This window comes from Pempheris klunzingeri, chromosome 13 (genome assembly GCF_042242105.1).
Source record: "Pempheris klunzingeri isolate RE-2024b chromosome 13, fPemKlu1.hap1, whole genome shotgun sequence".
NCBI lineage: Eukaryota > Metazoa > Chordata > Actinopteri > Acropomatiformes > Pempheridae > Pempheris > Pempheris klunzingeri.
In genome coordinates, this window is record NC_092024.1 from 10190547 (window position 1) to 10202500 (window position 11954).

Genomic DNA, 11954 nt, shown 5'->3' on the forward strand with positions numbered 1-11954 from the left:
GTAGCTGGATTTTTTTTAAACACTGGACAGGACAATGCTTACTATTTCTATGGAAGCCCATTTCTGCCAATTTGAAAAAAAAAAGATCCTCGAAGTTATTCTAATGAGAGACTTTATATTTCGAGAACTCATCTCGAAATAATAACTTACTATGACTCAGTATTCCAAGTCATTATTTTGAGAAATGTTCTTATCATAATGACTTACAGGAATTATTTTCAACGCATTGGCGGTTATGGTTTCCATAGTTTCCCCATGTTGCTAACAGTCAGTCTGTCTCATTGTGAGCTTCATATTTTTAACAAATATACATGAAGTGTAATTCCTAAACTGTTAAATTGTAGCAGTGAAATATGTATTCAGTCAACAACAACATGAGCAGTTCCTCCATTATCTTACCTGTTTGTAAAAAAAAAAAAAAAAATGGGACAAAGTAAAGAGAGGGTTCATCTAGCGGGCACCTTGTTGCTGACAGCTCTTCACACAGACTCCAGGGGTTTGATCTCCAACATACAGCCATGATGAAACAGGACACATGGCAACAGGCTTAAGGTGGAATGACACAACCCAGGGGACATTTTACACTTCATTCCATCATTGTCCCCTATAACTTCAACAAAATAATAATTTTGCTTTCGTTTTGGTACGAATCTGTGGTTTGAAATTACTCAGACGGAACTTGGGGTGCTAATTTTCTAGATATTAGCCCCCTATCGGTGTTGCATTCAGTATCCAATATTTTTTGTGTAATGTCCCTACAAATGCCAAACAATTTGCTTGCTCTAATGCCTGGCCCCCTCTCCACGCTTGACCTCAAATAACCAATTGCTGACGTAATGCAGATGAAAGTCGTACCCGGCCTGTCATCCTGGACCCCGCGTGGCGCATGGCGCTGTGAAAGTGACAGATAGGTCGGGAGAAAAGAGAGCAGCTAGAGTTACAACAGCTTGAGTCGTGCCGTCACCTGCAGCTGGCGACCTGCAGAGGAGCCTCAAACTGGTGGCAAGACGCTGCATATGGTCCCGTTGATGTGCCCTGTTACTGTGTGAGCCTCTTGTGCAACATCACACAACAAAACAACACCTCAGCAGTTAAACCAGGTATGCTGAGGGAATAGGAGGAGGGGCTGTTGGGGTAATTTCCCTCTTTATTAAACCAGCTAAATCAACTATGATGGCCTTTCCACTGCTGCTGATGAAATAACTGCACTCCACTTTGTCTTACAGATTTGTAGGATGGCATGCTGCTTACCCTCTGCTGATCGCTTAATTGTAGTGAAATTTGATGACCTACCTCTGCGTCATTAAAAAATGCCAAATGTTCCTTTCCTTCTGCACAAAATGAGACATAACTGGCCATTCAGGGAGATTTCAGTCATATCACACATCAGCGGATAGAGGTTTCTCAGTTGTCATGGGGATGGATCTGTTGGCATGCGAGCTCAGTCACTGTTATGCAGTGGTGGCTGCTGCTAAAACTTTTCTGGGGGGGGGGGGGGAAGCAGAATTTATCTTGGCGCAGCACACCTGACAGCTGCTCTGATGTCCACACAGTCACAGAGCTAATAAGAAGGAAAATGTAGCCTATAGATCTTATCAGGGGTTTGTCCCCTATTGTATTCTGAATTAAAGATGTTTCTTCTCATCCACTTGGATTGCGATAAAATCTCTACTCTGAGTTTCTTAGCATACAGCATACAGCATACAGTCCAGTGACAGCACCCAGGAAGTATGTATATATATATGTTCATACAGACATCAACTAAATACAATTTGAAAACGATATATAATGGCTGCTGACAGGCAGCAAAAGACTGAAAAACATCTTTATTTCACAATTGTTTGTATTACACATCTAAATTATAATTGTGTCAAAGTCCCCACTAGGATAGAGACACGTGGTATGTGTGTATGTTCGTGCGTGTGTGTGTTAATGTGGTAAGTACTTTCCAAGTTAGCATAAAACCCTCTGTCCTCAGTTCACACACTGCAGTACTGGCATTCACTCCTTTGACAGATGTGTCCCTCCCTGAAGCAGCACACTCTACATCAATAGAGTTTATGTGCTTTTTTAAGTGTGTGTGTGTGTCAGGGAGAGAGACAGAGCAAGACGGATGACAATTGAGTATATCTGCACGAACTAACAGTGTGACTAGTGTATTTCATGACCTTTTTTCAGTATCGAAACCGTAAAAAGTGACATCTGTCGGTGAACTCTTAAAAACCTAATTAAACGTGATTGCAGCCCCAGGGAAGCTTCAATAAGAAGTCATTGGGATTGGTGTAAATCGTTATAGCCGTTGGGCTAGAGGTCAGGTCTGACTTGGCCTTTAGTATGTGAGAATCACATTTCCCTTCATGGCTTATTTGAATGACACATCTAAGGCTTTCCTCTCGCTGTGAAACTATTGAATTGATAGAACTGGGTTGTTTAAATCGCTAAAGTCTTGGGGTACAAAACACAGTTGGTGAAGTTCTTCTTCCATTGTTTTTCTAGGACATTCATGCTGCACTAAGACACTTTTCAGAGTGTTTTAATTCGGAAAGCATGAGCGGGAAACCCAAAGACCTTTTTAATTCATCTCCTTAAGACAGATTCAGACAGACCCCCTACAAGACCAAATGTGTTTTATGTGTGTACACATCGCTGTGAAAGTAGCTACTGCCAAAACAATGTTCAACATGAAAATGAAACCACAAACATTCTCGTTGTACTGAAATCCTCACAGATTACACAGTACATTTATATTTCCAGCCCTTACAAGTACTTGAACATCATCTCTGGTTTAGTGGACTGTCTTGTCCTTGGTTTTTTTTTTGCAGAGAACCAGGTCTGGGGTTGTTGTTCAGGGGATCTGTTACATGTCCAAGGTCAGACGGAGGCAGCGGTGCAGACGGACAGTGATGCGAGGTGAACGGTGCTGAGCGAGGGTTGCAGTGAGCTGAACAGGCTGCTTCGTACTCCACTGGTGTTCTATTGCGCTGATACGGCAGGGGATGAGTCAAGTGCAGACCCAGCTCTGACACCAGGCCAAACGTACATAAAGGATGAATGACAAATAAGGGGAGCGTGCAAATGTGACTTTAAAGGCTTGTATGTGTACGGATCAGCTTTTGATTATACTGTAAAATTCATACATGAATTGGCAAATTTTTATTTCCCCTTACGTGAAAAGGTTAGGAAATTAGCTTATTTGCTTTTTTTCTTGAGAGTAATGTGAGCAGATCAAAACCTCTTTTAATGTCTGTCTACAATTATAAAGCTATAGCTGGCAGCCAGCTATCATCGTCATCAAACAATCATCCCGAGCATAAAGCCAATTTTACAGATAATGTGATTGCATAAGTCAATGAAAAGACTAAATTAGTCATGATAAGATGCAACTGTGCGTATTCAAAATGTGTCAACTAACAGTGTAAAAACATCAAGTTATGGTCTTACAAGGAGTTTCTTCCAGGCTTTGCGCTTGGCTAACTGGCTCCTGGAAAGAGGATAGCTAGCTCTGTCAAAAAGTATTAAAAAATCCACCCACTTGCTCCTCTAATGCTCACTTATTATATATATATATATATATAAAAAAGTTAAATTATGCCCCAACACACTGATCTGATCACGCTTAAGTTTGCTGTAGACCACAAATCCTCAGATATGATCCAAAGATAGGTGGGTTTAAGCCTGCAGACAAACACAGCACAGAGGAGAGGAAAATGAGAGGATCAGGCATAACATGAGGGAAAAAAAAGAACAAATGTGTGAGGCAGAAAGTGATAGAGAGCTTGAAACATGTCGAGGATATCACCACCTTACCTCTAATCTTACCTCACGCCAACTTTGCCTGCTGTTTTCCACCGAAGACAATATCCGCTCCACGGGCACCCATACAAAAAAGGTAAAAGTTTTGTTCGGATTAGTACACTAAGCCGAGAGAGACATGGCAGAGTTATCTCCTGCCTGGCACAGAAACAAATGGGTGGCTCCAAGCATGGATTATCCACCTGGCCGAGTGGGCCGGTGTCCAGGGGTCTCCTCTGAAACCCCCAAAAACTGAGGCCTCATCCTGTCTTTACTTATTTCTTTTTTTAATCAAATCAAATAAAAATGATTGAGTGTGCTGAAATTCAAAACAACGAATGCAAAGGTACTTTTGTAATTGGTTTGCTGACTGACTGTGAATCATGATGCTGACAGTGGGTCAGGCGGTGGCCATGACAACAGCAAGTTTGGCCAGGTGTGAAAGTTTGACTGGTAAAGACAGAACAGACGACGTTAAAGTTCGCTGCTAACTAACAAACAGTGGAGGCAGAGAACCACAGCCCTGCAGCAACCTCCTGTTCAACTGCCCCACCCTCATTTCCACTTGACACCGACGTGGAGGTACAGCCTGACAGTGGAGCAGATGGCAGAGACCTGGTGTCCGGTAGGTACCAGTTCAGCAGCCCCTCAATTTATCTATTACTTTTCACTAATCAATTTCAATCATAATTTTAGCTAACTATTTCAACCATTCAGGTGCCAGGATGCAATGACTGAGGGGCTGTAAAAAAATTGCGCAGGAGCAACAACACAAAGGCTTGTGTCGATATAGTGTTTATAAAAAACTGGAAGGGTGCTGAGTTGAAGTGCTTGTACAGTGAAAGAGAGAGAGAGAAAAAAAACACGCTATACGGACAGAAGCCTTAAGGCTACTGTTATAAAATCAAAGACTAATCACAGTTTTCATATAGGGACATAACACCAGCAGAGCAACAGATAGGTGTTGAAATTGTCCTTCATGCTGTGATCATAGGCTGCAGCCTGTCAGTATAAATTCTGTATAAGCTGCAGTCATTTTCAACTGATAGTAGCCCCTATATTTTTAATCCATGCTTGAGTGGCTCTAATCAAGATAACTGTGCTGGAGATTGTAATCGATGAGCATAAACATGTAGAGTAATTAGCCATTTGTTTTCAATCAGTAGGTTGTCATTCAAAGTGCCGCAAGCTTCCTTAATATCGTTTTTCAAAGCAGGATGCAGCCTCTTTACAAAGATGAAGATAATTACAGTTTGATCACACCATGTGATTCACACTTAGTGAGTGGCGATGGAAAACTATAAAGAAAATTTGACATAGCGCTTGGCATAAGCAGAAACAGATGATTGATGATGACAATGAAGACAGTGATTGTATAATTTAATCTCGCTTGCTCCTCCTATCCATGAATAATACATGTTGTTATCAGTGCAGAGTATGAATGGGGTTGACACTGATGCTGACTAAAGCGAAGCAAGGAAACAGGAGTAAGTCTCTCAAAAGCTTTTCAAGCTCTCCCGTTCTTCTGAGCAGTTCTTGATTTCCACTTCATGACCCTTTTACTCTATCTTGGATGTAAGCCAGAATCAGCCTGTGTCATTTGGAGCATCAGTGCAGGCCATGGACTGAATAAAGGAAATGGGAGTCCCAGTGGACCCCCTGTCGCAGGCTGGAATATTAGTGTCTGCCCTTTGGTTGCTTGTTCTTATAATGGTGGCACAGGTCATGGATAGAGCAAAGAAAGTTTGGTAGTTTGGTAGATCAAGCACATGACTGTCATCAAGAGTCCACAGCCATGTTAGCAATTTTGTGAGGCTATATTTAATTCATCAACATCATGCTACCATGTTCACAATGCTAACATGCTGATGTTTAACAGGTACGCTATATACTCACCATCTTAGTGTCTTAGCATGCTAACAGTTGAGAATTGGCACTAAACACAAAGAATATGAAAAATGTTAGAGATGTTAGTTTTGCAGGTATATTTGGTCTGAGAAAAGTATCAGCCAACTTAAAATGATGGTGGCACTAAATGAGGGGGGTGTGAATGTCAAATGTAATGGCAACTACTGTATATCAATAGTTGTGACATTTCAGTCAAAACCACTCAAAATGTCAGCCTAACGGTGGTGCGAGAGGAAAAGTCAGAGGATCGGTACAGTCATCAATGTCCATCCTCTGGGAACCATGATCATGTGTTCCAAAATTCAAAGATTTTCCAAATCATTTCACTAAGAATTGAAAGTGTCGATCTCATGGTGGTACTGAATGAGAAGTTGGGATATCGTCCTCTGGGGACCATGAATATCTGTTCTTGGCAATCCCCTTGATCGTTATTGACATTTTTCAGTCTGGAACACAGTATTGAACTGACTGGCCAACATTGCCTTCCCTTAAGCCACCCAACTAGCATGACTAATGATACAATCATGTACACCACAGTATTTAGCAACCATTTATTTCGCAAATGAATTCAGTTTTACTTTTTACACCCACTGTTGCCAAGGTTGCTGTCTTATTTTGTCAATGAGCTGCAGTTGTTTAGCCCCCGGAGGTGTGCTGATGCCTGAAGAGAGTCTGCTGTAACTGGCAACCTGAATATGAGTGGAACAGCAACAGCATTTGTACCTCTCTATAGCTCTTGACTGCCCCGAGGTTAATAAAGAGTTGTGCGATTATATAAGTTTGCTCTAGACACCACTGAAAAGGGAAAACAGACACAATAATGTCATTTGATCCTGTGTGGAAGCCTCAAGTGCGTTCCACAGGTAATTTCAACATGGCACAAGCTTATAAAGGCAATTTACTGTTGTTTTTATTTACTGTCTCTTTATTAAATTTTGTGCCCCAGGACTTGGCTGTTAGTTTAGACAGCTTAACGTTATTGTGCACATAAAAACAATGCAGGCAGTCGTTGCAAAAGCCAGTATTAAACTTTGACGTTATCTGAAATGATTTTATGTTGGCACAGTTATCTTGCACTGAGATAAATGGACTAATAAACTATTGATTAAAGATACAATCGCAGCTATATTATCTACCATGTGAATCTTTTAATTCTTTTGTTTTTGACTGCAGATGAAACATTGGGATTGTAATACCAAGGCAACCATGAAGCTGCAATCATTGTCATAGATGGGGCTTGTGATGGCCAGCCACTACATGTCTGCAGTTGATAAATGACCGGCAGTGATTTAGCTTGTAATAACTGCTGTCTGGAGTCTGATTTTGACCTCCCCACTCCTGTCCTCTCCTCTGTGCATGCAGGGAGACAAGGGTTGCCATGAGTGTCCTTTCATACATAAATGGCTGAAAACAAAAAGCAGGACATTTCTGACCTCCATTACTCATATGAGGTTTATTTATGTTCACATGTCCACTGTCTGGCTGTAGCAGCCACATGTCCCACACCTGAACTATGACCTACTGCATACTGTAACATACCTGACTGAACAAGAGTCTAACTCTTCAATGGATGGTTCAGTCAAACTTCAATAGCAAATACACATAGAGAGGGCTCAACCAGATCATATCACAGGGCCAGATTATCATCTACAACACCTCAGGATTTTCTCCCAAAGAATACACTCATTAGACATGCTGAGTTCAATTTCTCACTTAATTTCTAAGCCTCAGAACAAGGGGGTTCCCATTAGCACGAGTAGCAACAGAGGCGTGAGCTCTTAATGAGTCAGAAGGCAATTAATGTTGAATTAATAAAAATGTTCAAAATGAAGAATCACATATTCTTTTTACAAATTTTGAAATAACCTAAACACTCTTACAAATGAACCACAACAGAATGGAAATGATATCCAAATTAAATGAACTATTACTAGATGTAAAAGGGGCTGCTGTTTGTACACTCAACTCATCTTTATTTATGAATAAATAAATATCAGGGATGAAATAAATCAATGATTAGAACTTAAACAGTAAGGCTATAACACTGCTCCAAATCAAACCAAACCAAAAAAGATTAGGTCTTCAATTTCCTTTTTAAAACACCAAGAGAGCTATAGCCATATTCAGCGGCAGTGAGCTCCACAGTTTAGGGGCATAAAAACAGAAGGCGCTTTCAACAGTACTTTTATGGGACACATAAGGAACATTTAAAAGCCGTAGAGGACCTAACATCTGGCTGGAATATAAAATGAAAGAAAATCTCTGATGTATGGACAGGTAAAGTCATTTACAGCTTTATAAACAAGTAAAAGAACTTTAATATCAACTATAAAAGATACAGGTAGCCAGTGCAAAGTTTTAAGCAGTGGAGTAAATTGATCCACTTTCTTTGTCCTGGTTAAGACTCCGGCTGCAGCATTCTGAACTAGCTGTAATTTTCATAGACATTGGAGGTTATACAGTAAAAATGTCCAAACGCCTGCTAATAAAAGTATGAATATTTCAGTATAGAGTATAGAGTTAAACAGGTCAGACTTTGGCGATATTACAAAGATGAAAAAGGAGATTTGAATGACCTAATTATGAAGACAATCAAAATTTAAACGACAGTCAAAAATTACTCTCAAGTTTGTAATAGTTTTATTTGCTAAGACCAGCATGGATTGAATGCAGTTTTTTTTCTCTTGCTTCTTTGGGTCCTATCCAAAGTGTCAAAGTGTTTTCCTCATTTAGCTTTGAAAAGATTTTATCCATCCATACATTAATGTCTGTGAGATGGGCAGTGACAGAGTGCAGTGCATTTGGGTTGTTTGGCGGGACAGAGTTGTACAATTGTGTATCATCGGCATAAAAATGGTAATTGACACGATGACGTTAAATTTAAGTGGGAGCATATACAATATAAAGAAAACAAAATTGGTGTGTTTGTGAAGCACCTTGCCTACAGATTTCACACAAAAACTCACAAGCACTGCAGTTTATAACATGCACATTCACATTTCAAGCTATGTGACACTGCGAGAAGGCTTTATAACATCTATAAAAGGATTCTATAACAATATGAAGCAATATACTGACAACCATTGTGCCTCTTTCAGACATTTGCCAACAAACAAAATATGCCATTCGATTTTGTTGACACACTTTTTCATGTTTAACTGTGTATTTCTGCTTCTTTACACCTTCCAAATAAGCACTCAAGCGCCCATAATGTAACCAATGGGATATATATGTACACACAGCCTTCAGAAAATGCTTTTTAAAGTATGCTGGACTGTACTAGAGGTCATTTAAATGTAGCATAATTTGCTACTGGCAATGTGTAAATGTACTCCAGTTGTGGAAGGTTTGCTTTCATCTACCTCTAAAGAAGTCTGACAAAGCGTTTTGCACTTGTACCCATGCAACACCATGCAAGACCTTCAGAGGCAGAACCTCTTTAAAGTCCCCACCTTGTCTTTATTCTCTTTTCGCTCAACTCGGGAGCTTAGTGCAACTTCAACCAATTAGCACACAGCACCACAGGAAAGTGAATCTCATCAATAAACCATGGCACATTATTTAGGATGGAAATGAAAGATTCATGCGGAAGACTCCTGAAAAGACAAGTATGGCACTTCAGACCATCAAAGTGCACTTTATGAATTAGCCTTGGTTCATCCTCAAACTTTTGAAGAGATGTCACTTTTAATATTTACTCAATGGCCCAGCTGTGGAAGGCCATACTTCTGACAGCTATTGCATCAGGAGTTCTCAGCAGTTGGGGAGGCCATCTGTGTTTATTTTCCATTAAGAGTGGCTCTCTCATCTCCCCTCTCTCATCTCTCTCTTCATCAAGGATACACTTCACATTATATGTATCAATTAATTATTCAAGGGTATTAAAATGGAGTGATCTCACTGGAGAACAACAAGGAGCCTCATACACTGTACTTACTGATTAACATTTGCAAGCATGCCAATACACATATTCACAACAAAGTCAAGAAACAGCATCTGACTCATACATGCTCAAATCAGCAACATGTGACACATCTTGGTAAAGTTGAAACAATATGGGAATACTTACTTCAGGCAAAAAACAGCATGGTTTACCCAAATGGGGAATTCAGCAGCGCTTTTGTGATTTACTGCCAAATCACAGCATAGCGTGTGTATGCAATTTGCTGGTGTATGGTGCGATGCTAAATTGTCTGTGTGGATGATGAGGGACCACATGATGGGCACTGGCTGCACGCCCAAAATAAACTCCTTATCACAGAGTTGGGGTGTTGCCGGGTAAATGGCCCGCAGGCATCAGGACTCCTGACAGACATCTCACCCAATTAGCATTCGGCACCTTGCCTACTGCTTTGGGCAACAAATGCTATTTTAATGTAGCACAGTTATCATCAAGAACAAGCAGGGTGACTATTGTCTTTGCTAAGTATAGACTGAAGTTCATCAAGCACTGGCATGTCTTTGAACACATGCGGATACACATCAGTTTAGGGATATGTTGGATGATTCTGTAGATAGAGTCTGAATATGCATAAGAACACAGACAAAACAATGTCTTCTGTGGTACAACGGATTAGAATAACAATGACAATATTCAGGAGGGATTAAATCAAAAGTTGCTCAGTCAGTGTTTTTAAGAATCATGGAGCTTTTAGTAGGCCTCTGCCACAGTTTGAAGCACAGGTCTCATGCTTGACACCAGTCAGAATTTGCAAGATGATAATAGGAATAACCCTTTATAGGCCACTCATTGAAATACTTAGAAATTCAAAATGTCAACCCTAAACGATTACTGGTGGTCATTACAAGACTTTTTTTTACTTTTGCGGGTTTTTCAAAAAAAAAATTAAATTTTATGATGAAAATTAAGGTCAATGAAGTTTTCCATATATGGTTTCTTGCCGGTCTGTCATGTAGCCTGATTGTCGCTGATTAGCTTGGAGAAATCTTGTAGTTCTACTGCCTCATGGTGAGGCAAGGGATGGGCATTTTGAACTCCCACTTAAGCTACCAAATATGGTCCCTTGCCTGATAAAGGGTTAAATTAAACTTGTGGCACTCTGCAGTTGAGGCACCAGTGATGACAACAGAACTTTCACAAAAATTGAAGCAGACATACGGCTCTCTCTGTGATGAATTACCTGTCTAAATCAGTACAAAGCATTTTGTGGAAAATGTTCAGCAGAAATGTACAATATGCAATTTGGTGATGAATGGAAAAAAGGTGCCACTGGTACGGTCTGAGGGACGGCACTCGTAGTTACTGGTCAATCTTGAGATGTTGGAACTGTAATGAGGTATTACAGTGCAGTGCAGTATCATAAGCATCTTCCATAGTGCAAACTATAACTTAAACACTACTGCACTGTTTATGTAGTTGAAAATGATCCTCTACCTTTTCTCTGATGTAACATCCTAAAACATGTTAATTATTCCCTCAAGGTAATCATTTATTCTCATTAGGGGGCCGCTTGCAAGCAAGGCCCACTATTGTGCCAGCTATGCAAAGCATAGGGCACAATAGTGGGCCTTGCGAAGCAAGGCCCACTATTATTATTCTGTTCGTTTATTTGACTTATTATTCTTCTTCCGTAGCAAAATTTCACGGCGCTACTCCTCCCAGAGCTTTCGCACCACACACATAAAAAACGCACCAAAACGTGCGGCTCGGTGGCGGTCGAGTTGCTATGACTTTTCCAAGCAATCGAAAAGCACGTTTTGGCGCAACGCGGCAAAACGTGTGCCAAATTTGCCATAGAAAATGAATGGGAAAAATTTTCAAGAGCCACATTTCTTCATCAAACTTCAAGCCCTCACAGCTCCCTCATACGTTCAGCCAGAAACTCCATTCAACCTGTAAAACGTTCATCATCTCGACCTCTCTCAGGACATCATTCAACGCCGGTCGTGCCATTCACCGTTTCTCCACGGTCGTATCTCAAAAAAGAAAAGTTTTTGACTCCGTTTTCAGATTTAACATTACTGTGTGTGTGGTGGAATGTTCGGGGCTAGAGTGGGTGATGTCATCGCTAGAGTGGAGAGGAGCAGAAAAATCGTCTGAAGATTTTGTGAAAAACTCGCTCTCATGCCCACAGCGTGTCACGCAGACTCACTATCTATACAGAAAAACGTAGGACTGCTCGGGCCGGTCGCAACGATGTGACTTCAGACACACAGAAACGCACGCAGCCGCCTCCATGAGCCTCCAAGCGACGGAAAGTCACACTAACTGCCGCATTAAGTGCCATGTTAAC